Source organism: Rhinopithecus bieti, unplaced genomic scaffold, assembly GCF_001698545.2.
Source record: "Rhinopithecus bieti isolate Rb0 unplaced genomic scaffold, ASM169854v2 scaffold_16990, whole genome shotgun sequence".
Lineage (NCBI taxonomy): Eukaryota > Metazoa > Chordata > Mammalia > Primates > Cercopithecidae > Rhinopithecus > Rhinopithecus bieti.
In genome coordinates, this window is record NW_016808832.1 from 960,088 (window position 1) to 987,926 (window position 27,839).

Consider the following 27,839-nt stretch of genomic DNA (forward strand, 5'->3'; position numbering starts at 1 on the left):
ACAGATTGATACAAATGTGTTTCTTTCTCTTATAATTCATGATGAGATAAATATTGTTCTTCTGTGTTTTTATTTAGAAACCTCTGGAAGAATTGAGCTGGTTGACTATGCAAACACTTGTCAAGAGCCTATAAAATATGCAGCATAAAATTTTTCCTTTGTAGTCAAACCTGATTATTCCTCTTAAATACTGGGAACAGAATTTCACAGTTGTCAGAGAATATACCTTTTGTATTTTCATATTAAATATGTACTCCTATTATTTGCAATTATAGTTTAACACTTTTTTTAGGTAAAATTCTAATTTTTCTTAGTCTGTTAAAAATTTCCAATTCCAACACGAAGATAATAAAGAATACTAATTTTATCCATATTAACTTGAAGGAAGTAATGTTTATTTTTGTATTTCTGTACTTAAGTAAATCACACATCTAGTTTTCTGTAGTTGTAGAATTAATATAAAATAAAGTAACATAGTATTCAATAAGATGGGATTTTCTTTATTAAAAGAGGTCTGGATTACAAACTAATTATCTATGTAAACTTGAACACTTTATTTAACTTTTGAAGATATTTGAAACTTATTTCTAAAATGAAAAATACCTATCTTGAGGAAATTTTGTAAATATTAAATGAGATATAATATGTAAAGCAATTAACAAAATTCTAGGCATGGTATGGTATTTAAATACATAGAAAGTATTAAGTTTTACAGTAATAACAGTTTTATAAATTTTCTATGTATTTCTGATGATTAATGGTTACTGTAATGTCTTTTCTGCTGTATATGCTAGGGAGTATTTCGGAGTAACAAATTTAAATATTAGTAAAACATGAAAATTTGATTTAGTAATAAGTAGACAAAGCAGAAAAATGTACTAAATCTCATTTCTTATGCAAATTAGGACAATAAAATATGTGTGCAAGAAATAAGGCTGAAGTATGTATATGAGCAGAATAAAATAAATTACTGCAAAATGTAAATTATCCAGACTTGTGTTTCCTTAACTGGATGACCTACAGGAAAGAACTTTAATCTTCCAGAAGGCTAAACTCATAAAAGACAATGTTAGACCTTTAGATTCAGAAAATAAAACTCTGTGTTCTGCCTTTAAAGAATTAATAAAGCAAAAGGGTAGTTATATAGTTGATTAATATGGTTAATGTGTTCAGCAAAAGTGTGCAATTACATGTTTAATTTAAATAATCCCTTCATTTAATGGATATCAAATCAAATACATAATTAACATTTTTAAATTTTCTTTTTCTATGTATAATGTCAGATAACATAATTAAGATTATTATTTTTTTCACAATATACATTTTATATTAGTTACTTTGAAAGAATTTGGCAAAATTTCCATAGTACTTGTGGCTATAATTTTATAACATGTTGGTGATAAATACAAGTAAATCATATATTGAAAGATATAAATATGGTGAGCAAGAAAAAATTATCAGTATTATGGTTTTAAAGTGAGCAGTAGTATTCTTAGCATTGATCTTAGAGGACTTCCAATGTGGTCCATGCCCCCAGAGAATTTCAACAGTAATGTTTTCAGAATAATAAATTTTTAGGCTGGAATATACATAGAAAAACTGTTTTGCAGATGATTTCATTGTGATTTCAACAATACATCTCACCCACCTAAACTGAAGCTTTTATTCTCCTTATGCAATGCTCTACAACACAGATTCTTCCTTACTAAATAAATATCATATTGTAAAACATTTCATTAACCTTTTTATTTTTAATTGTCTAATTAAAGTCTATGGATCCGTACGGTTAATACCACCTGTAGTCAGCATTCTGAAAAGGTCAGTTTAAATTTACTTTTAAAAATCTCTACTAATGTGTTACAATTGCATTCATGATTTTCTAATAGAGTTTAATGTACCCCAAGGGGACATTATCTAAGTACTGCTTCACAGTTGCAAAGGAAACTGAGAAATTGTAATTTTTAAATTTGTACATTTTGTGATTCTTTTCATTTCCTCTGATTCTAATCTTATAGCAAGTAGATTAATCTGCAACTGTGAAAACATTGAAGGGATATAATGTGGGAAAGAGATATAGCCTTATATGTAATACTTTTTATTTGCCAAAAAAAAAAAAACAAGTACTGTGTTTCTCATTTGGTCTTCGTTTTTAGCATTATCTGTCTGTGATACATATTTACAGATGATGCTGATAATTTGTGATATACATGGATCTGGGGTCGTCAGAATGGCACTGGAGTTTTCTTTCTGCCACTAGTAAATTTAATGTTAGAAAAAGCAAGCAGGCTTATCAGCTCAAACCTACACCTACTTTGTAGTGAAGCTAGGGCACATAAAGAAAACACTCTAAAAAATAGAAGGCAAGCAAAAGTAAAAGATCGTACACATAAAAATAATTGAAAGGGATGTTAGGAAAACCAAAATTATGAAACAAATTAGAGGAAAATATATGAGTAATCCATTAAGACCTTGAGATTGGCAAACAATTTTTAGAAAGAAAGCAAACATCACTAACCATACATTAAAAAATATTATACATTTGAATCCATGCAAATCATAAGGAGTAAACAAAAAACACATGAAGATACGCACGCGCACGCATGCACACACACACACACACACAAACACCCCTAAGAAATTTCAAGAAGTCCACTGCCAAGAAACAAAATGTTAGAGTACTAGGCATATACTGTGTTTCTCAAAACACTAGATGACCTCTCTCTTTTGTTGAAAAACTGAAACTATAAAATAGTGAATTACATGTAGCTCACTGTGTTAAATTAAATTAAATTTGCCCTAAGGCTGCCTCCATATCAAGTCCATATATTGTGCCCTGCAACCTAACTTAAACATATATTTCCATAAGAAATAGATGAGTTTCAGTCAATCACAGGCTACCAACTGTTCAGACCATGTCCGTATAAAGGAAATGCTTCATCATACCATGGCTAAATAAGGCAAATGTCAACCTGTCAACAATCACGCTGCTTCTGTACATCACTTCTTTTTTCTGTCTATAAATACTGCCTATCCACACTGTTGGGTGGAGCTTTAAAAACCTGTCCTGGTTTGGAGTGTTGCCCAATTCATGAATCATTTCTTGAGCAAATAAACTCCGCTAAATTTAATCCATCTAAAGTTTTCCTTTTAACATGTGTAACTATGAAGTAACTATGCAGTTTACAAATCTAAACTTTACTATCCATCTGACATTAGAAATAGCACTTATGTTTCTCTGTTTAATTACTTTATTTATTTATAAAATGGGCTAAGCAATCTATTGGCACTTTAAAACATTTTGAAGATTATATAAAATATTAAATGTAAAATAATTTAACTCCTGCACACAGGAAAATGTGAAATTCGCTGTATTATTCTGTTCCTATATTGCTATAAAGACATACATGAGACGAGGTGCTTTGTGAAGAAAATAGGTTTAACTGACTCACAGTTCTGCAGGCTGTACAAGAGGCATGACTGGGGAGTCCTCAGGAAACTTAAAATCATTGTGGAAGGTGAAAAATAAGCAGGCATGATCTTCACATAGCAGAGCAGGAGAAAAGGAGAACAAAGGGGGGAAGTGCTACACACTTTCAAACAACCAGATCTTGTGAGAATTCACTATCATGAGAAAAGAAAGGGATAAATGCACCCCTATGCTCTAATCACTTCCCACCAGGTCCTTTCTTAGCATTGGGGATTATAATTCAACATGAGATTTGGCTGGGGACACAGAGCCAAACCATATAATCCTGCCTCTGGCCCCTCTCAAATTGCATATCCTTCACACATTTTAAAACACAATCATGCCTTCCTAGCAGTTCCCAAAATCTTAACTCATTCCAGCATTAACTCAAAAGTCCAATTTTAAAATCTCATTTGAAACAAGACAAGTCCCTTCCGCCTATGAGCCTGTAAAACTAAAAACAAGTTAGCTACTTCCAACACGCAAGGGGAATACAGGCATTAGGAAAATGCTCCCATTCCGAAAGGGAGAAATTGAACAAAACAAAGGCACTACAGGCCCCATGCAAGTCTGAAACACAACAGAGCAGTCATTAAATCTTAAAGCTCCAAAATAATCTCCTTTGACTCCATGTCTCACACCCAGGCCACACTGACGCAAGAGGTGGGATCTCAAGGCCTTGAGTAGCTCTGCGGGGTACAGCCCCTTCAGCTGCTTTCACAGGCTAGTTTTGAGTGTCTGTGGATTTTCCAGGAGCAAGGTACAAGCTGTCAGTGAATCTATCTTTCTAGGGTCTGGAGGATGGTGGCTGCCTTCTTACAGCTCTACTAGGCAGTGCTCCAGTAGGGATTCTATGTGGGGGTTCCAACCCCACATTTTCCCTTCGCACTGCCCTAGTAGAGTTGCTCCATGAGGCTCTACTCTTGAAGCAGACTTCCACCTGGATATCCAGGTATTTTCATACATCCTCAGAAATCTAGATGGAGGCTGTCAAGCCTCAACTCTTGCCCTCTGTGCACTCGCAGGCCCAGCACCATGTGGAAGACACCAAGGCTTCTGAAGTCCCTCTGAATCAATTATGTGAGATATACCATGGCCCCTTTTAGGCATGGCTGGAGTGGCCTTAATGCAGGGCACCATGTCTCAAGGCTACACAGAACAGCAGGGCCCTGGGCCTAGCCCATGAAGCCATTTTTCCCTCCTAGGCCTCCAGATCTGTGATGGAAGTCACTGCCACAAAGTTCTCTAAAATGTCTTGGAGGGATTTTCCCCATTGTCTTCACTATTAACATTTGGCTTCTCTTTACTTATGCAAATGTCTGCAGCTCCTGGAATTCCTTCACAGAAAATAGGATTTTATTTTCTACTACCTAATCAGTCTGCAAATTTTCCAAACTTTTATGCTCTTCTTCCCTTTTAAATGTAAGTTTCAACTTCAGACCATCTCTTTGTGAATGCATATGAGCATACACTTTTAGAAGCCTCCAGGTCACTTCTGAATGCTTTGATGCTTACTAATTTCTTCTGACAGATACCCTAAATCATCTCTCTCCAGTTCAAAGTTCCACAGATCTCTAATGCAGGGACACAATGCTGCTTTAGTATGGCAAGAGTGACCTTTGTTTCAGTTCCCAATAAGTTCCTATCTCCATCTGAGACCTCCTCAGCTTGGACTTCACTTTCCATACCACTATCAGTATTTTGGCCAAAATCATTCAACACATCTCTAGGAAGTTCCAAACTTTCTCTCATCTTCCTGTCATCTTCTTAGCCCTACAAACTGAACCAACCTCTGCCCATTACCCAGTTCCAAAGTTGCTTCCACATTTTCAAGAATCTTTGTAGCAATGGCCCACTTCTCTGGTACCAATTTTCTGTATTAGTCCATTCTCACACTGCTATTAAAACACACCTGAGACTGTGTAATTTATGGAGAAAAGAAGTGTAATTGACTCACAGTTCTGCAGACTGTAAAAGAGGCATGACTGAGGAGTCCTCAGGAAACTGAAAATCACGATGGAAGACAAAAGGGAAGCAGGCAGAATATTCACGTAGTGGAGTAGGAGAGAGAGCGAGAAAGAGTGAAAGGGAAAGTGTTACACCCTTTCAAACAACTAGATCCTGTGAGAACTCACTATCATGAGAATAGCGAGGGAGAAATCCACCCTTATAACCCAATCACCTCACACAAGGTCCCTCGTCAAACACTAAGGATAAAAATTCAACACAAAATGTGGTTGGGGACACCGAGCCAAACTGTATCATCTGTCTAAAGAAAAGTACTTTGGGTTTGACTGGTTAAAACAAAAAACACAAAACTTAATCTTGTTATTTTCCCAAATCTCTTTATGATATATTTAAAGATACCTAATTCTAGGTTTGAAAATTAGTACATAAATTAGGAACATTAGAGCATAATGGCATATTTATTGTTTGTAGATGATTATTAGGCCAGTTTTTACATTTAAGAGAGGGAAAACACTGTACTGTACTTGAGTATTAGGACTTTTTTGACCAATATATTAATGTTTATCTACCATTGAAATTGAAGAAAAAAATTTTTTGGGGGGGGATATATTTTTAATTCATACACTCACAAAGGACTTGCACCCAGAATACATAAAGAACTCTTAAAATTCAGTACAAGATGCCAAATATTCCAGTTTTTTAAATGGGCAAATAATTTGAATAGATTTCACGAAATATGAGATACTGGTGACAAATAAGCACATGAAAATATGCTCAAACATTAATCATTAGGAAAATGCAAATTAAAACCACAACAAGACACCCCTGCACACCTATTAGAGTGACTTTTTTTTAAAGAAACTGACAATACTAAGTGCTGACAAGAATGCAAAGCAACTGGAATTCTCATATAATGCTGGTAAGTGGAAAACAGTATGGCACTTTGGAAAACAGTATAGCACTTTCTCTCTCTTTTTAAAATTATGTTATTTTATTAATAAGTTGGGAACTTTCTTTTGAGATAGGGTCATGCTCTGTTGCCCAGGCTGGAGTACAGAGTCAAGATCATGCCTCACTGCAACCTCCACCTCTGAGACTCAGATAGCCTCAACCTCAGCCTCCCAAGTAGCTGGGACTACAGGCCTGAGCCACCACACCTAGCTAATTTTTGTATTTTTTGTAGAGATGGGTGCCATATTGTCCAAGCTGGTCTCAAACCCCTATACTCAAGCCTGCCTTGGCTTCCCAAAGTGCTGGAATTACAGGCATGAGCACCTGTACCCAACTGGTAGTTCGTTTCTTTCTTTCTTTCTTTCTTTCTTTCTTTCTTTCTTTCTTTCTTTCTTTCTTTCTTTCTTTTCTTTCCCTTCCTTCCTTCCTTCCTTCCTTCCTTCCTTCCTTCCTTCCTTCCTTCCTTCCTTCCTTCCTTCCTTTCCTTCTTTCTTTTTTTCTTTCTTTCTTTCTTTTTTTTATTATACTTTAATTTCTGGGATGCATGAGCAGAATGTGCAGGTTTGTTACATAGGTACACACTTGCCATGATGGTTTGCTGCACCCATCAACCTGTCACCTACATTAGGTATTTCTCCTAATGCTATCCTTCCCCTAGCCCCCCCACCCCATGACAGGTCCTGATGTGTAATGTTCCTGTCCCTGTGCCCATGTGTTCTCATTGTTCAACTCCCACTTATGAAGGAGAACATGAGGTGTTTGGTTTTCTCTTCCTGTGTTAGTTTGCTGAGAATGATGGTTTCCAGCTTCATCCATGTCCCTGCAAAGGATGTAAACTCATCCTTTTTTGTGGCTGCATAGTATTCCATGGTGTCTATGTACCACATTTTCTTTATCCAGTCTATCATTGATGGGTGTTTGGGTTTGTTCCAAGTCTTTGCTATTGTGAATAGTGCTGCAATAAACATACGTGTGCATATGTCTTTACAGAATAATGATTTATAGTCCTTTGGGTATATACCTAGTAATGAGATTGCTGGGTGAAATGATATTTCTAGTTCTACATACTTGAGGAATCGCCACACTGTCTTCCACAATGGTCGAACTAATTTACACTCTCACCAACAGTGTAAAAGTGTTCCTATTTATCCACATCCTCTCCAGCATCTGTTGTTTCTTGACTTATTAATAATCACCATTCTAACTGGCATGAGATGTTATCTCATTATGGTTTTGATTTGCATTTCTCTGATAACCAGTGATGATGAGCTTTTATTCATATGTTTGTTGGCCACATAAATGTCTTCTTTTGAGAAGTGTCTGTTCATATCCTTTGCCCACTTTTGGATGGGGTTGTTTTTTTCTTGTAAATTTGTTTAACTTCCTTGTAGATTCTGGATATTAGCCCTTTGTCAGATGGATAGATTGCAAAAATTTTTCCCCATTGTGTAGGTTACCTGTTTACTCTGATGATAGTTTCTTTTGCTGTGCAGAAGCTCTTTAGTTTAATTAGATCTCATTTTTCAATTTTGGCTTTTATTGCCATTGTTTTAAAGGTAAGATCTAAAACCATAAAAGCCTAGAAGAAAACCTAAGCAATACCATGCAGGACATAGCCATGGGAAAAAAATGTTTATATTGACGTGTAAGTCTTCATATGTTAAGTAGTTTTCGTTTTCTAAAAAATGGTATCCACTAACAAGGATATGTTTGTATTCATTAGTATGATGTATAGACTAAATAAAAGATTGAATGATTAATTGATGTATTGGTTGTGTTATATATATATGTGTTTGTGTTATGTATAATGTATACATACATTATATATGTATATGTTATATATTATATATATACACACACACATATTTCTTCATTTTTGAGACAGGGTCTCGATCTGTTACCTATGTTGAAGTGCAGTGGCTTGATCATGGCTCCCTGTAGCCTCAACCTTGCAGGTTCAAGCCAGACTCCCACATTAGCCTCTAAGTAGCTGGGAATACAGGTGTAACCCCCCATATCCAGCTATTTTTTGTATTTTTGTAAAGACAGGGTTTAGCCATGTTGCTCAGGCTGGTCTTGAACTTCTGGGTTAGAGTGGTCCACCCCCTTGGCCTCTCAAAGTGCTGGTATTATAGGTATGAACTATCACACGTGGCCTTGCAGTGTGTGCTTAACAAATACTTTGTCCCTGGCATTGTGTGTTCCACATATTGGGAATAAAGCAGCAATCACATTGTCAAAAACACCTGCTTATTCTAATAGAGGGTGAGATAGACAAAATAAATAAATAAAATATATGCTGTGACGTATTTTAGTTTCCTCAATAAATAAGAGAAAACACCAGAAACAATAGTAATTATAATCCCTAATGGAGTTTTCAAAATAAATAAGGTGATATCAGAAAAACGCTAATTGCTAATGTGAAAACTATGGAAACCTGTAGAAGCTATGCAAGTTCTGGTACAAATAAACCAGGTGAGAGGAACAATCATGAGTACCATTTCCAATATGCTGCAAGTGTTGCATTGAACAATATGCCAAACTGATTATCTCAGTTCTAACTAAAACCCTGATTACAACAAGCCAAGGCACCAAAAATGCAAGCCCTTTGAAGACATGTCTTATTTTCAGAGAACTCATTATCATCACTTCCCATTTATATGCAGTTTTACTTGTTGTGAAGTGACTGATTATGAGATTTTTGGGGGAAAAGAATGTAAAAATAAGATTAGCCATTATTGCCAATTATGCCTTTACCTTTGACTTTCATGTACCAAATGCAGAGGTCCAGTTTCTTGGTTTTTGGTATACAATGTGCTTACTTTCATTGAATCTTATGTCTGATCTAAAAGTAACTAACATATGCCAACGCCATTTAGAAATGTTAAAACCAATGATAATATTTCCAATATTTTTATCTTCCCATGGATCTAGTCCTCTTGTTTTATAACTGTGTGCTCTTTTCCTTAGTGTCCCTGGTAAGTTTTAATTGAATGCTAAAAATTTTGTATACAAGATCACAGATCACACCTACACACACATTATCTATCTATCTATCTATCTATCTATCTATCTATCTATCTATCTATCTATCTATCTGAAGTAAATGTGGGCTGAGTGTGCTGGCACATAACTATAATCCCAACAATTTGGGAGGCTGAGGCAGGCAGATGACTTGAGTTCAGGAGTTTGAGACCAGCCTGACCAACATGGTGAAACTCTGTCTCTACTAAAAACAGAAAAATTATCCAGGCATGGTGGCAGGCACTTGTTATCCCATCTACTTGGGAGGCTGAGGCAGGAGAAGCGCTTGAACCCAGGAGGCAGAGGTTGCAGTAAGCCAAGATGGTGCCACTGCACTAAAACCTGGGTGGCAGAGCTAGACAACATCTCAAAGATAATTAAAAGAAAATTTAAATAAATAAATAAAGTATATGTGTACAGACAAAAATGTGTCTATGTATATGTGTTTTATATGTGTGTCTCTGTGTGTGTGTGTGTGTGTGTGTGTGTGTGTCTGTGTGTGTGTGTGTTTTCTTACCCTATCCACTGCTGTCAGGCAGCTGCAGTAGTAAGGAATACCCTCCATACATTCAGGAATGGAGATGACTTGAGACTAAGTGCCAGACTTTATAAAGCTTGTTCTGACTGAATGTCAGACTTCAGAAGGAAACCTGTGCTTTCAGCCTGATCTTAGAGTATATATCTTAAGGGGTCTCAGTTGAGCATCTGTGAAATTTACAAGAGTCCATCCTCTGCTTGACCATTTTTTTCTACCATACTACAAGAAGGGCAAATTCTCCTCTCAGGTTTTCTGTCACTTTCTGTTGTTCTCTCATCATTAACAGCTTAGTAATCAAAAATGCTTGTAAAGAAAACTAGTGCACAGAATTGGCCTTAAATCTCTGGACCTTCTACTTTCTAGAATCTTGATGCTTTAAGTCTTGACTACATCCAAGCTCAGCTTCTTTGCTTCTTGCCTTGTCTCAAATGAGACTTTGGACTTGGACTTTTTTGTTAATGCTGGAATTAGTTAAGACATTGGAGGGACTGTTGGAAAGGCATGACTGTGTTTTAAAATGTGGGGACATGAGATTTTGGAGGACCAGGAGTAGAATGATATGGTTTGGCTGTGTCCCCACCCAAATCTTATCTTGAATTATAGTTCCCATAATCCCCATATGTCGTGGGAGGGACCTACTGGGGGGTAATTGAATCATAGGGGCTGTTACCTGCATGCTGTTCTTGTGATAGTAAGTTCTCACAAGATCTGATGGTTTTATTGGGGGCTTTTCTCCTTTTGCTTGACTCTTCTCTCTCCTGCTGCCATGTGAAGAATAATGTTTTTGCTGCCCCTTCTGCCATGACTGTAAGTTTCCTGAAGCCTCCCCAGTCATACAGAACTGTGAGTCAATTAAACCTCTTCTTTTTATAAATTACCCAATATCAGGCAGTATTTAAAGCAGTGTGAGAACGAACTAATACTTGCCTTCAAAAATATTTTCCTATTTTATTCAGCTCCAGTGGATACAGGGCTCTAGATTGTCCTGGAAGTGCCAAGCGTGGAAGTCTACAGTGTTTATGAATTAAACATAGTAGCCCCAAAATCATCTCATCAGAAGAATGAAATGATAGATTTTTCATAAAATGCCTAAGAATTCTAATAATATAGATGATAGGAAGATATCTGACAGGAAATATGTAGAAAGAAATATGTAATTAATTTCTTCTCCCAAAAGGTTTTACTTTCATTCTTTAATGTCAGATCATATGAACAAGAATTTTAACACTAAGCAAAGGAAATTTCATTTTCATTTTCCATACACTATTACTATTAGACTTTTGAAAAAGTTTCACACCATCATAAATTAGCATTTTAGCTTCTTTCCTCCTGTGAACATAATTAGAAGACTTGAGTAGCCAGGATAGCTTAGAGCCATAAGAACTAATACAGAAAAGAACAAAGAACTAGGCCAACAATGGCATTCTCTCCATTTTACCTAGAATTGCTGGACAGGATGAACTCTTTATTTTATAATTGAGTTGTTCTTACTCTACACCAGTTTTATAACAATTTCTTTAAACAACTTAGCATAAATACATACAGATTTATGTTGTTCTTAATTGTTTCATTTGAGTATATGATATTCCTCCCATTTTTGAAAGCTTGTTATTGATAAAGTCTGGACATTCACAGAGTGAAAGAACATTATTGCAAATCATATATTTGATCAAGTACATTTATCTAAAAATACATATAAATTGTAAGTGAGTATCCACTTACAATTTAATAATAAAAGGGAAACATCCAAATTAAAACAGGTCAACAATCTTAACAGATGTTTCTTCAAAGAGATGTAAAATTGGCTTCTATGCATATTATAAGATGCTCAACTTGATTAACCGTCAGGTACTGCTAGTCAAAACCACAATGACATACCATTTGCAACCCCAAGAATGGCTGAAATTATAAAGATAAATAAGAATTTTTGGTGAGTGTATGGGGAAATTTGCACCCTTTTATGCTATTGGTAGGAACAGAAAATGGTGGAGCTTGTTGACAAACAGTCTGGCAATTCTCCAAAAAGTTAAACCTAGAGTTACCATACGACCCCAAATCTCCACTCCTAGATGTATACCGTAAGGAATCAAAAATACGTATTCACATAAAAATCTATAAACAAATGATCATAAATGCTTTATTTACAATAGTCGAAAGCAGAACCAATCCAAATATCCAAAACTGATAAAAGAGCAAATGAAATGTGTTATATGTATTAGTTTTCTATTGATGTTGTAAAAATACTACAATTCAGTAGACATCTGAAATAGGTGTCAAAGGACTATAATAACTGTACTATCAGAGCTGTGTTTCTTCTGGAGGCTTTAGGGGAATAGATGTACCTTTACCCTTTCCAGTTCCTAGAGATTGCTTTTATTCTTTGACTTGAGGTCTTATCCTGTATCTTCAGAAAAGTATTTGCATCACTCTGACCTCTGCTTCCTTTATCACATCTTGTTCCTGACTGTAACTCTTTCACCTTCTTATTCCATCTTTTATGATCCTTTCTTATTGCATTTGGCCCACCTGGATACTATAGGATAATGTCCCCTAGATCCTTAACTCAATCACATCTCAAAATTCTTATTACATCTGCACAGTTATTTTTGCCATGTAAGTTCATCTAGTCACAAATTCTGGGATTAGGATATCGACATCCTTACATGGTAATTATTCTGCTTACCACACCATACAATAAGATATTATTCATCAATAAATGACTCAACCTAGATGAACTTTGGAAACATTATGCTAAGAAAAAGAAGCCAACCACTAAATATCACGTATTGTATAATTCAATCTGTATGTAATGTCCAGAGTAGACAAATCTACAAAACATATAACATAGCACCATGGTTACCCAAGACTGGATAGGAAGGGAGAATGACTACTACTGAATAAGGAGTTATTGTAAGAGGGGATCATTAGGTGATAAAAATATTGGAAAATTGATTATGTTGATGGCTGCATAGCTCTGTGAACCTATTTAAAATAATTGAGTTGCATAATATACATAGGTAAATTGTATAGTGTGTGAGTTATACATCAATAGAACTGTTATGAAAAATAAAGAAATTAGAACATATTTTGAATTGAATTAAAATAAAACAGAACAAAATTTGTGGAATGTACATAAAGATACGGATAAAGTAGTACTTATGGAGAAATTTATAACATTAAATTCTTATAAAAGAAGAACAGTCTAAAACAAATAAACAGCTTCTGTTTTAAAACCTGAGAAATAATTTCAAATTAACCAGAAAGTAATTACAATAAAGGAAATAACAAAGTTATATAAGAGTGGAAATTAATATAATAGGAAACATAAAAATAACAAAATAAAGTTGGTTCTTTGAAAATATCAGTATAATTGATAACACTCTTGTCTGACTCATTTAGATAAAAAAGAACACAAAATTTGCCAGTTTCAGGAATGACAGACGACGAGAAATCATCATATATTTTCCAAATGTAAGAGGATAATAAAGGGATATTTTGCAAAATTCTAAGTCAATATATTAGAAACATAGATGAAAAACGTATTCTTTAAAAGACACAATTTACCAGAGCTCACGCAAAGTTATTGACAACATGCCTACCTCTATATCTTTTAGAGATCTTGAAAATACAGTTTAAAAACGTTGATGATAAAATAAAACCATCAAGGTTCGGATGGCTTCTTTGGTATATTTTGCAAATAATTCAAAAGAAAATTATTTCAAAATTGTCCTAGAAAATCGTAAAAGAATAATAATTTTGTAATTCTATGAAGCAATATTATCCTAATACAAAACTAGACCTAAAATGAGACGAAAATTTTCTAGAGATTAATATCCCTTATGTCTAAACATGCAATAATTCTCAACATTACTTTAGCTAAAATTGAAGGTTAGTATAAAATTTATAATCAATAATGTAACTTACCATATTAATAAACTTAAAAAGGGTAAAATATACACAGTCATCATAATAGATGCAGAATAAACATTTTGTAGAATTCAACAGTAATTCCTGGCAAAAACTCTCAGCAAATTAATAATATAATAGAATTTCCCCATATATTAAAAGCTGTAGCTAGTATCACACTGAATCATGAAAGCATGAAAGCTAGATTGCTTTCTGTCTAAAATCAAGGTTAAGAGAGGAAGTTGAATCTGCATTATACTGAAGGCTCTTTCTAATGCAATAAGATAAGAAAAAAATCATTCACTTTGGAAAGAAAGAAGTAAACATGTTTTTATTCAAAGAAAACATGATCCGTTATGTAGAAAATCTAATGACTATGACAAAAATCTAATCAGCATGTTTAAGAAATTTACTGAATAAAAAATTGATTTATATATTTGTAATGAACAGTTAGAAATTAAAATTCATAAATAATTCCTGTTATGCAATTTTTCATTGCACTAACCCTTAAAATAAGAAATACTTAGTGATACATTGCACAAAAAAATGTGCAAGCCCAGTGCACTGTAAACAATAAAATGTTGCTATGAGAAATTAAAATCTAAATTAATGGAGTGCTTTAAAGCATTCATGGGTCAGCAGATTCTATATAGTCTATTTTCTTCTCAAATTGATCTATAGATTCAATAAAATTCCAATTCCAATCTATGCAGGTTTTATAAAATTGACACCAATTCCAGGGTGTTTTTGTGCGTCTGTAAATCCAAAGAATCTAAATTAGCTAAAACTTCTTTGATAAAGGATAAAATTAGAAGACTTAACACTACCTAATTTAAAAACTTATTCTAAAACTGCAGTAACCATGAAGGTGGAGAAATGGCATAAAAACAGACAGATAGAAAATGGAGCAGAACAGAGTCCAGGAATACATGAGACACATAGATACATGAAAACTAATTGTGACAAACATGCAAAAGAAGCTAAGTAGAGAAAGCATAAACTTTTCAACAAATGGAGCTGGAAAGATTGGATATCAGTTTGTAAAAAAGGAACTTTGATATATAGCTAACATATACACAAAAATTAACTCAAAATACGTCACAGACCTAATATAACACTTAAAACTACAAAACTTCTATAAGTAATTTGTGACCTTTGGTTTGACAAATATTTCTGAGGTATGACTGACAAGACGTGGTGTTGTGAGTGTGAAAGAAAAATTTAGAATTGACCAAGATCAGAACCTAAAAGAGAACTTAAAAAAAAAAAAAAAATCACAGAGCATGAAAACAATTTGCAAGGCATGTATCTAATATAGGATTTGTATCTGGAATTTGTAAAGATTGTCAAACAATTATTTTTAAGAAGGACAACAGCTTTGTGCAGATAATTTACCAAAGAACATATAGTAATAGCAACTATTTATATAAATCAATGCTCACCATAATAGTCATTAAGACAATTCAAATTGACACCATGATAAGACGGTACCATGTACTTATTGGAATGGCTAAATTTAGGTATTCTGACTATATCGACTGTTTGCAAGAATGTGGGGAATCTGAAATAATCATACGTTGCTGGTAGGAATGCAAAATGATAGAATCACTTAGGAAAACATCTTGGTGATTTCTTAAAATGTTAAAACACATTTACTATTCAACCGAGCCATTTTCACTCCTACATATTATCACAAAAGAATTAAAAACATATATTCTTTTAAAAATGTGTATTAAAATTCATAGGAGCTTTATCTATAAGAGCTGAACCTAGAAATGACCAAAATATCCAGTAATAGATGTATAAATAAACTGTGACATATCCATACAATAGAATACCACTTATCAGTAAAAATACATTATTGATATATAGTACATGAACAAATTTTGAAATAAATATGCAATGTAAAAGAAGCATGCCTATAAGCCCAGCTACTCAGGAGGCTGAGGCAGGAGAATTGCTTGAACCCGGGAGGCAGACGTTGCAGTGAACCAAGATTGCACCATTGCGCTCCAGCCTGGGCAACAAAAGACGAAACTCTGTTCCCCGACAAAAAAAGTTTCATCAGGCCACATGGGGGCCTTCGGCGTTTCTGAGTGCTGATAACATAGTATTTCTTCATCTGGGTTTGAGTACCAGGCAGGACAACCCAAGGGGCAGCGATGCTAAGCTTTCATCAGGCTTTCAGTTTATATTCAGAGTGGGGTCAATCGGCGCCTTCAGTGCCCATTTTTATTAAATAGGACTTTTTGCTGAAGCACGATATACATACTAAAAGCATACAGATTAAAAGGGTTTAGTTCTAATACTTTTTTCTAAAGTACACACATCGGACATAAATGGGCTGGATAAGCCTTCTGTACCATGAAGAGTTTTCCAAAGACTTTGGAAATCCAACCATCTGAAGGAATATTTCTGAGAAAGGGAGAAATACCCTTGGCAGCTGCTGCCTTTCTTCTGATTGGATTATGGGATATTAAAGAGGAGAGCCTTCTATTATTTAGGAGAAAACCTTTTGTCTCAGTTCCCGTTGAAATGCAAAACCTGAAGTGCTGAGAAAAGTTGTAAAGAATTTTGAAGAATTTCTTTACTCTTAAGGAGGACAACCAAAAAAAAGGGTCTTTGTCCCAAACAACAGAAAAAGAAAACATATCGTCAGAAAATATATGCATATATGTGCATATAGATACATATACACACATATATATGCATGTATACATGTGCATATATTATATATATATATATATATGTATATGAAGTGGGTGGTAAAAGTATGCTTTTGTAAGCAAGTGTTCTGCTATGATTTTGTTACTCGTGTGCTCATGTGTATAAAGTAACAACATTGTAACCAGCACTATAAAACGTATTCTTTAATTATGGTAATGACCCTGACCTTCCAATAAATATCTAGGGTTTGCTTTTCCTACTGGAAAAGAAAGGCTTCGTGCCAGGCTTGCAGTTGCTCTGCTTCCTGGCTACCATGAGATAGTGAAGGACTGCCAGCACTGAGGGTTCTGGAGAAATATGTCCTCCCAGAGTTACCAGGTGTAACCTTCAGCAAATGCTCTCTATTGTTACTCCCTTACTGGGTTCCAACAAGCAGTTAATCTAGGCCTTGGTGAAGGTATTATTTTTAATTCAAACTCCATAAAAATATGTGTCCAACTACACATAAACAGAGGCACAACCAAATATGGAACACTAAAGAGTTAGGAAAACACCAAAATGAAGTTTTATTTTGAAAAAAAAAAAAAAAATAGCCTAGGAAACTATACTGCAAAGTCCATTTGCAAATGTAGAATAAACATTTCATTCGAATTTTATACATAATTCCAGTTCCACAGATGAATATGTGTATGTGTGTGGGGAAAAGAGAGGCGAGGGGAAGGAGACTGAAGGGTTGAGAGGTTGATTGCTGCTTTTTATTTCTTTTCACTTTTCAAATGCATAAAACTATTTTACTTTATTACTCTACTGGGAAAACCAAAACATATACTTAATGAAAAATAACCAAACGTTAAAAGGCAAATTTGTCTGCAGAACTGCTTTTGTATACTCAACTCTTGGGATGTCAGAGTAAAAAGCAAAGTTTTATTCCATCTTTTCATGCCCTTTAAATTCCATTTTACTGTCTACTCATATGAATTTCTGGGAATCTGAAAAGTGTAGCTTCAATTGTATTAGATATCTTGTTAAATTATTCTCCCTGATCCCTTAGGATTATGTCTCATAAAATCACATAGAAAAAGAATGTTCATGAAATCCACATATATCAGTAGTTTTTTTTTTAAAAAAGTATATATACATATATACTTCCTTATCGCTCATAAGGAATATATATATATATAGTTATATATATATTGTTCATAAGGAATATATATATTTTTATATTCATAAGGAATATATATACTTTTAGGAGGTAGGCCTCATTCTTACAGTCATTTCATCAAAATGTAGCAGGCATCCTAGTTTTTATTATAGATCAGCTATTCAAATAAAGACATCTTAACCCTACCTTCTACCCTTTCTTTTCTCCCTCTTCATCACTCCCATCCACTCTCCTTTCCTTTCTTCTTTTCTGATTTCCTGCCTTCCTTCTTTCCTTCCCTGCAAATGAATCCTATATCCCATTAAATATATAGCTTAGGTATTTTTGTCTGATATCTTCTTCTGTCTGTTACATTTTAAAACTACTTTCAAGAACTTACTTCAACATTCACAAGGATTAACTATGTAATATGTGCATAAATTTAACTTTTCTTAAATTGCTATGTAATGGAGTAATTACCTGAAGTCATCTTCATGTATTTATGCTAATCGTTTGTATCTCCCGTAGCATAACTGTTTCTCCTTTAACACGCACACCTTCGCAATGTATGTCATTGCCCACAAAGAATCAAGACAATTACTCGGGTGGTTTAGGTTTAAAAGAACTCCTTCTTCCCGCTTTTTGTTTTGTTTTGTTTTGTTTTGTTTTTTCTGAGACGGAGTCTTGTTCTGTCACCCAGGTTGGGGTGTAGTGGGCTATCTCAGCTCACTGCAACTTGCACCTCCCCATTCTTACAACTTTTAAAATGTTTTATTTAAAAGTGTTTTCTTTTTTTGCCTGAACTCATCAGATACTTTCCATAATTCCCTTATATGTTTATCAATTTATATTCTTTAGGTTGTATTGGGAATCCCAAACTGAGCCAGTAGAAGCATAAACTGTAGTTTCATACATAGAAGGTAAGGGTCCGAAAGACTGCAAACATGATTGCCATTTCTGCAGTATCTCCATTTTTGCTTTGGGGACACTATTCCTAGTTTCAATAATTTACACGGGATAATGTTGACAAAGTAGTTTTGTCGGTTTCAAAGAACTTGGCTTTACATTCAGAGAATCAACGATTTTCTTCTTAATGGTTGAGATTTGCTGATATCTCTGCTCATTACAAGTGTTTTGTAAGACATTAAAATTTTTGATAAAATTTTATAATGTAAATTCCTTTGGGCTTTTCCACAGGAGGCCTACATGCTTACCACCAGTGCTGCCGTCATGTCTCCAGTGATTCCTGAGATGTTCCAGCATATTTTGTGAGTACTCAACACCAACAACAATGTGGGGGCGGGGCGTGGAAAACAGTCTCTGCCATCACTGTCTTTAAGGATGTAGGTCAAAGGTATGCTCAGGTGGTGTTGAGGAAAGCAGACATTGACCTCACCAAGAGGACAGGAGAATTCACTGAGGAAGTGGTGGAACATGTTATCACCATTATGCAGTATCTACACTAGCACGGGATCCCAGACTGGTTTGTGAACAGACAGAGGATGTCAAAGGATGGAACATATACCCACATCCTGGCCACAGGTTTGGACAAGGAGCTGCACGAAGATCTCGAGCAACTAAAGAAGATTCCAGCCTGTAGAGGTCTGAGCCACTTCTAGGGCCTTCAGCTCCAACGCCAGCACAGTGAAACTACTGGCTGCTTAGTCATATCGTGGCTGTATTCAAGAATAAATAAGTCTGTAGGCTTTGTCTGCTCTAATAAATCACTCTGGTAGGAAAACTGCTATTTCAAATGTTGTATGTTTTATCTTTCAGGGAAAGTGAAATCTTCCCATGAAAAAAATAAATCAAGTCAGCTGTATTGTAGCAGTTGGTTTGACTTCCATGCTGATTTGTATTATCTGATAGCAGATGAAATACATTTAATTCACTTGTTGACCTGATGCTATAAGTAGCCAAAGAAACAGTGGGCTAAATAACTTCAGAGACCTTCTGTATCAGTTGAATGATTTGTCTTTGTTGGTTCAATGCCCTGAAATTCTGGGCATTCTCTCAAACCAAGAATTTCAGGTGGTTATGATAATGTTGCCACCTCTTCACTATAATCACACTTAATTAGTTGCAGCAGGTGGTAGTAGCTGGCACAGTTGAACAGCTCTCCTCACTTCACCAACAATTGGCTATTTGTTCAGCAAATAAAAAGGACTCCGTATGAGAAATCAAGAGAAAAATGACTGTGCAGTAGCTGGGATTCTACCAATTCTTTTATTCTCTTGTTTCTTTTCCACTGTAGAATTTGTCTCTTTTTTTTTTAACAGAGAAAATGGCGTGTTACCTTTTCCAGGGAAATAAATTATATGTATTCAGTAAGTATCCTTTAAAAGGTATGAACTGAATTTAGATATCTGAAACAGAGTATTGTTAGAGGTTTTCTTGGCTAGCAAAAGTCATCTTTTTAAATGCCATTGTCAATGTTAATTTGCCCCGTTAAGCCATTCTACAAATCTATACGTGGTTCAAAATAACATGCTTCACACAATAAGTATGTAAAATTTAATTTGTTATTTAAAAAATTGAAAATAAATAAATAAATGCATGGGAAAAATAATTTTATATATATTTTCAAAGAGAATGAGCCCTTGTTAGGTAACGTCATTTTCTAGCATAATGACCTGATATGGATTTCTTTAAAATTCCACTGATATACTTTATTGTATATCATGCTTGCACATGTACACAAACACACTAAAACTTACTAATAGTTTATGTAAGTAGAGAGAATCAGGACTGATATTTTGAGTGTGAAATAAAGTTTCTTTCCATTAAAAAACAATGGCAATTTGTCTTTTAGTGTGTTATCATCTCAAAATGGTTATGTTTTTTTATCCTTTGTGTTTTTAAAATAATAATTATCTTTATTAATATAACAAGACATTTAATTATTAAGATAATTCCTTACTATATTTTCTTTTGTTTCAATTGGTTTTCAAGGAGCTTAAGCCTTGTTTTATCTCTTTGGATTTTCTTATATATATGTATTCTATAATTATCATTTTATAAAACAGATATCTAGTTTAGGGAAATATAATGTGTTTTTAATACCCAGCATGTTTAAATAAAACATGGAAAAAATAACCTACTATGATGAGTGGTTTGAAGGCCATACGTTGACATCTTACTTAGGCTAAAAGAAAACCTAATATTTGTACTGTTAACAAATAACAGTATCATGAAAAAAATAATTAGTGCTTGAATCTGTGCATTGAGTGTGATGACTATTTTCTTCTGGAATTGCTCTAGCGGCAATTTTTCTTTATTCCTAGAACAATCAATGTTTTTCAGAAAAAAGTGCAGATAAAGAAAACATAATTCTTAATGTTTTAAGAAAGTAGAAAAATGATGTGACTTGTTTGTGCATCTCTGCATTCAAATGGGCTATTTTTGTAAACAACACATAATTTACTCCTATATAATACATCAGAACCATTTGTGTTGTTAAAATGTGTGCTGATGCTACATATAAAATTTTTCCCTGGAGTAAGTTAAATTTATGCACTAACAGCAGAGTGGTACAGTTTAGGTTTTGAATATTTAAATTAAATACTTTCAATCTTTCAAATTTTATAATGTAGTGGTTCACACATTAGAATGGATATAAGATGTATGTGAAAGTTCTGAGGAATAAAAATAAACTCCCACGCACCAACTTGAATACCAGAACATTAGCAATGCCCATGACTATCACATGTGTGACTTCCCAATTCTCCCTTTGTTATGTAGGGGTAACAAATGTCTTGAATTTTGTATTTATCACTGCCTTAATTTTAAAAGAATATATTTATCATTGTGCCAGATTATCTCTTTTCAACTCAGCATCAACTTCACCCTCTTTTATATTCTGCCTGTCTCATAGGAGTGAAGCCTAGAGCTGTATTTCTTTGACACAACTGCCAACAGCATTTTGGGTTAGATTTCCAAATTAAGAAGCGTGTAATACTTGGAAGGCAGAAGAGAAGGAAATACCATCAGCCTCCATAGAGAACAGAATGATTTTGATCAGCGTGTAGACATTTTCAAGCACATCATCTATTTGATGCTACTACTAGCCAATGAGATCAGGAGGTTATTTTCTGATATTTCTGCAGCATCCTGATATTTAGAAGTCAGTACAATGTTCTCCTCTTTTGGCTTCCCCATTCTTCAGTGGATTCTATAAGCCTTGAATTCCCTATTAATTACTATTTCTGCCTCCTGTGCATAGAAAAATATCTGTGTTCTTGTCTGAACCTCAAGAACAATGCATGCATGAATTCCCAAATATACTTGTTGCTGTTGTTGTTGTTGTTTTGAGCTTCAAAAAGGATATTAAATTCAAAATTGTCCTATGTGACTTGCTTTTTCACCAACACTCTATGCCGATTATTTATGTATGGTATTTTACGTAGATGTGGACATTATTATTTAGTGTTGCAAAATATCCCATTTTATGACTACAATACAATTTTTTAAATAATATTCTCTGCCCTTGGCTTACCCATCTTTCAAGGGATTCTGTAAACCTTTAATTCCCTATTATTTAATTGCGCTGATAAACATTTGGTTTGCTGTTATTTTTATTTTCCTTTTTTTCTTGTTTTGTTTTCTCTTTGGCATTTTGCGACAATAAGCAAGATGGCCAGGTGCATTCTTTAGAAAGTCTTTTTAATGTACATTTACAAGCGTTTTCCTACCTTATTGATAAAGTACTTTTACTTGGCAGGACTTCAGTCGAGTTCCTGAACCTTCTCCTAGGCCTCTCTGTGCACTTTCTTATAGATCCAGTTTTAGCAAAGAACCCAGCTCAATCAGTTTAGCACGAATCTACCACACTTCATATCTGATGACTTTCAATATCCAATCCAATTCTTCATCTGCCACTGCTTCATAGGTGATACTGGCTCACACTGGCATATATTCGGAAAGAATCTGTTAAGTCTGTTCATCTAGAATGCCCCTTACCTTTGCATCCAGTGACCTCCATCCTACTCTTTGGGTATGAATTTCTACTTGCTCATGCTATATTTGAAGTTCAGCCCAATCTCTATCCCCCACTGCAAGACCCCATTGCAGTGGTTCCTATGTTTACTGCAATAGCTTTGAATGAAATGCTTTAATACATACCATTGAATAATCTTTTATTTAATAGTGCATTCATTAAATATACAATTACTTAGGAATATCTGCATTTTCTACATTAAGCAATGGAGCTAAATTTTTTTTAGAATTGATTATACTAATTCCAATTGCAAGCGTATTAAAAATACCCATTTCTCATGTATTTGCCTAGTTGTGGCATTGTGTAGATTTAGTGATGTGCCAATTTAATAGACTTAAATTGGTATCTTATTATTGTTTTGGTGTGTAACCTCCTAACTATTAATAAGATTAAATAATTTGCCTGTTTTAACTTCTTACTTATTTTATATTTTGTGAAATACTTGTTAAAATGACTGTCAAATTTTCCAGTTATGTTTTCATTACTTTTTGCAGTTCATTAAATTCTCAAGATATAATACCATTGAAATACATTTATTTCAAATAATTTTTCTCATTATGTGGTTTGTCTTTTCATTTTCTTTTTGATGTCCTCTGAAGAAGAGAATTTTCACAGCTTTATGTGTCTTAAGCAAATCTTCTCTAACCCTGTGGTCATAAAGATACCCTTATTTTTATAAAAGCTTTAGATTTTGATTTTCACATTTGTTTGATGTATTCTGGACCTTCTCTTCTCCCCTCCCTGTCTTTTGACCTCTCTTTAGTGTATTCTACCTCTTTATCTCTCTATGGTGCATTATAGATAATGTGTGATTCTCTCATCAGCTGGTGTACTCTTATTTTAAACCCACCAATTACAATTGTACTTTTCTTGTCTACATTATTCATTTCTAAATGTATTATGTTGTTATTCAAATCATTCTTATTTTTAATGATCTATTATACTCCTTTAATTACATGTCTTCTTTTATTTTAACATATAGTACACATACTTATTTCATGTTATTAATTCAAACCTCAAATATATAAAATCCTTAATCTAAATATTCTCTGTATTTTTTTCCGACTCTCTTTCAAAGTGGCTTGTTTTTCTGTCTATTTTGTTGAATCTTTTTTTTTTCTTTTTTTTGAGACGGAGTCTCACTGTCGCCCAGGCTGGAGTGCAGTAGCCAGATCTCAGCTCACTGCAAGCTCCGCCTCCCGGTTTCCTGCCATTCTCCTGCCTCAGCCTCCCGAGTAGCTGGGACTACAGGCGCCACCACCACGCCTGGCTAGTTTTTTTTGTATTTTTTTAGTAGAGACGGGGTTTCACCGTGTTAGCCAGGATGGTCTCGATCTCCTGACCTCGTGATCCGCTCGTCTCGGCCTCCCAAAGTGCTGGGATTACAGGCTTGAGCCACCGCACCCGGCCTATTTTGTTGAATCTTATCTGTGAGCATTCTAACGGTCTAAACTGTGAAATCTTTACTCCAAATAGGTTTGAAACATATTTTAAATAGCAACCAAGTTGTCTTAATCGACTGAGACAACACTAGTTGTCTTCTGGGTTCTTGACTTAATATAGGAAATTTAGATTTAGGTCTTCTCACTTGTGGGTTTTAACAAGCACTGGTTAAAAATTGAATGTGGGGAGAAACTGGTTAACAGCTGGTCCAGCTGTCTTGCAACCACAAAGATGATATTTAAGGAATAGATCCTCTTTGAAACAGTAACTCAAGAAATTATTAAGAATTTGTGTATGCTAAATCCAATATCATTAATAATCTGGCCAAGAGTTGTACATTAGACCAAACACCTATGTCTCCTGGAGAATCAGGGATGATGAACTGGTATTTACTGAGATGCATTGGAAAATGAGATCTAGTATCATACCGCAAAGGGGTTGCATGTCTGGCTAGATGCATACACCTGAGGTGACAGCTGAAGTCAACCCCAGTGCTGACTGCTTCTGAAGATGTTTCGCAACTCAGCATCATATGTAGTGACCATGAAGTCAGTACAGAATAACTCCCAAAGCTAAGAGAACTTGGTGCTGGGTGAAACTGAATGCAGACTGTGAGACTGTTAATGAAAATCATGGTCACTTCTGCTAATACAGGAGACTGGATATCAGACATGCATGAGCTAACTTAAATGATAAAGAAACCTAATGAGATTATAACCTTTATTCATTGAAGTTTTGTATGAAGACATGAAAAACAAATAAACAAAAAAACACCCCAGAGATTAATTCCTTTGAGTGAAGTGCCAGAATATAGCAAGTTAGCATTTAAAAGAAGTTTCTTTATCACTTACCCAAAACTTATAAGAATTATAATACAAGCTATTTTAGGATACCTATTCTTCTGTTGTGACAGGTAAAATAAAATGGTAAAAATAAATTGTAAAATATTTCACACACTTTGCCCTAAAGCAAAATCAAATACTTTATATAAATGGATATCATAGAAGCCATGAACTTTAAGTACAAAATAATTTAAAAGAAAATAAATAAGAAGAAATAAATAAAACTAAAGTGAACTAAAATTTCTATCAGGTTGAGTACTGATAACAGATATTAGAACTTTAAACACAGCTGTAGTAATTAAGACAGTGACAAAGAAATAGATAAATAGAAAAATTCAGGAAGTGTATATTAAACTACGAAACAGATTCGTATAAGAAAAATCATTATAGCAGAGCATGAATTACAACCTGAATAAAGAGAAATTTTTCATTTAACTATCACAAAGTAATTGGAAAAGTGGGAAAATACTAGGCTTAAATTGTACCATACATAAAAATAAATCCAGGATGAATGGAAGATTAAATGTAAGGGGAAAAAGATGAAGCATGTAGAAAGATAGAAAAAATACATTTAAAAAAATCTTTTATCATTACAGTATATAAAGCATTTTTTTAATGAAAATTTCACTAACCATAGGGAATTTCTGCTGAATTCAACTATATTTAATATATTTAACTAGTTGTATATGTTCATCTTATGACATTATGAAGAAAGTGAAAGAGAAATAAGATATTAGGAAATTTATTTACAAAATATATAATTGATTAGAAGCTATTAATAGTATCCTAAGTACTTAAAAAACTNAGATGAAGCATGTAGAAAGATAGAAAAAATACATTTAAAAAAATCTTTTATCATTACAGTATATAAAGCATTTTTTTAATGAAAATTTCACTAACCATAGGGAATTTCTGCTGAATTCAACTATATTTAATATATTTAACTAGTTGTATATGTTCATCTTATGACATTATGAAGAAAGTGAAAGAGAAATAAGATATTAGGAAATTTATTTACAAAATATATAATTGATTAGAAGCTATTAATAGTATCCTAAGTACTTAAAAAACTCCTAAAAATGAAAAACAAAGAGAAAATGTAAAACAATCCAATATATATGCCTAAATACATAAAGTGCATTTTACAAGAAAGAAATCATAAGCATCAAATAAGCATAAATATAGGCTCAGCCTCCTTAATAAAGAATGTGACACAAATTGAAACCACAATGAAGTAATAGTTAGACTTATCAGTGTAGCAATAAAAACTCCCCAATAGTAAGTGATTGGGAAAAAATAAGTAATCATAATTCTTATTTTTTAATGACATAGCAAATTTGTACACATATTACAAAATATAGTACAGTTGAAGATACTCCAAACTTACAATCCAGCCAAGCTACTCTTAGACCTTATCAGTGATAATTAAATTGTTGGACTGTTGACTCAAAGAAAGAGAAATAAATATATGTCTCAGATGACACACACACACATACACACACACAAAACATACATGCATCCATACACATGATTAAAATAGTTTAATTAAAAGAGAGTAAACATTACAACTGAAATTTCATTCTCATATTTTCTTTTTTTATTATACTTTAAGTTCTGGGATACTTGTGCAGAATGTGCAGGTTTGTTACATAGGTATACATGTGACATGGTGGTTTGCTGCACCCATCAACCCATCATCTACATTAGGTATTTCTCCTAACATTATCCCTCACCCAGCCCCCTATCCCCCCGCAGGTCCCAGTATGTGATGTTCCCCTCCCTGTGCCCACATGGTCTCATTGTTCAGCTCCCAGTTGTGAGTGAGAACATGTGGTGTTTGGTGTTCTGTTCTTGCATTAGTTTGATAAGAATGATGGTTTCTAACTTTATCCATGTCCCTGCAGAGGACATAAACTAATTTTTTTTAATGCTGCATAGTATTCCATGTGCCACATTTTCTTTATCCAGTCTATCATTGACGGGTATTTGGGTTGGTTCCAACTCTTTTCTGTTGTGAATAGTGGTGCAATAAACATACGTGTTCATGTGTCTTTATAGTAGAATGATTTCTAATCCTTTGAGTATATACCCAGGGATTGCTGGGTCAAATGGTATTTCTAGTTCTAGATCCTTGAGGAATCGCCACATTGTCTTCTGCAATGGTTGAACTAATTTACACTCCCACCAACAGTGTAAAAGCAATCCTATTTCTCCACATCCTCTCCAGCATCTGTAGTTTCTTGACATTTTAATGATTGACATTCTAACTGGCATGAGATGGTATCTCATTGTGGTTTTGATTTGCATTTCTCTAATGATCAGTGATGTTGAGGTTTTTTTTTCTTTTCTTTTCTTTTCTTTTCTTTTCTTTTCATTTGTTTGTTGGGCACATAAGTGTCTTCTTTTGAGAAGTATCTGTTCATATCCTTCAACCACTTTTTGATAGGGTTGTTTTTTTTTTTTTTTTTTTTTTTTTCTGTAAATTTGCTTAAGTTCCTTGTAGATTCTGGATATCAGCCCTTTGTCAGATGGATAGATTGCAAAATTTTCTCCAATTCTGTTGGTTGCTTGTTCACTCTGATGAGAGTTTCCTTTGCTGGGCAGAAGCTCTTTAATTTAATTAGATCCTGTTTGTTAATTTTGGCTTTTGCTGCCATTGCTTTTGGAGTTTTTGTCATGAAGTCTTTGCCCATGCCTATGACCTGAATGGTATTGCCTAGGTTTTCTTCTAGGGTTTTTACGGTTTGGGGTTTTACATTTAAGTCTTTAATCCATCTTGAATTAATTTTTGTATAAGATATAAGGAAGGGGTCCAGTTTCAGTTTTCTACATATGGCTAGCCAGTTTTCCCAACACCATTCATTGAATAGGAGATCCTTTCCCCATTGCTTGTTTTT

At 34.2% G+C, this 27,839-nt stretch overlaps 1 long non-coding RNA gene across 1 annotated transcript in view; it reads left to right on the plus strand.

The window, feature by feature from the left end:
* LOC108538985 (uncharacterized) overlaps window positions 1-23,195 on the plus strand; it is a 39,077-nt gene extending 15,882 nt beyond the window's left edge. The window contains exons 2-3 of the long non-coding RNA XR_001888252.1: window positions 18,859-19,015; window positions 21,536-23,195. This is a non-coding gene — a long non-coding RNA (uncharacterized LOC108538985). The remainder of the gene's footprint in view (window positions 1-18,858; window positions 19,016-21,535) is intronic.
* Window positions 23,196-27,839: the final 4,644 nt, after the last annotated feature.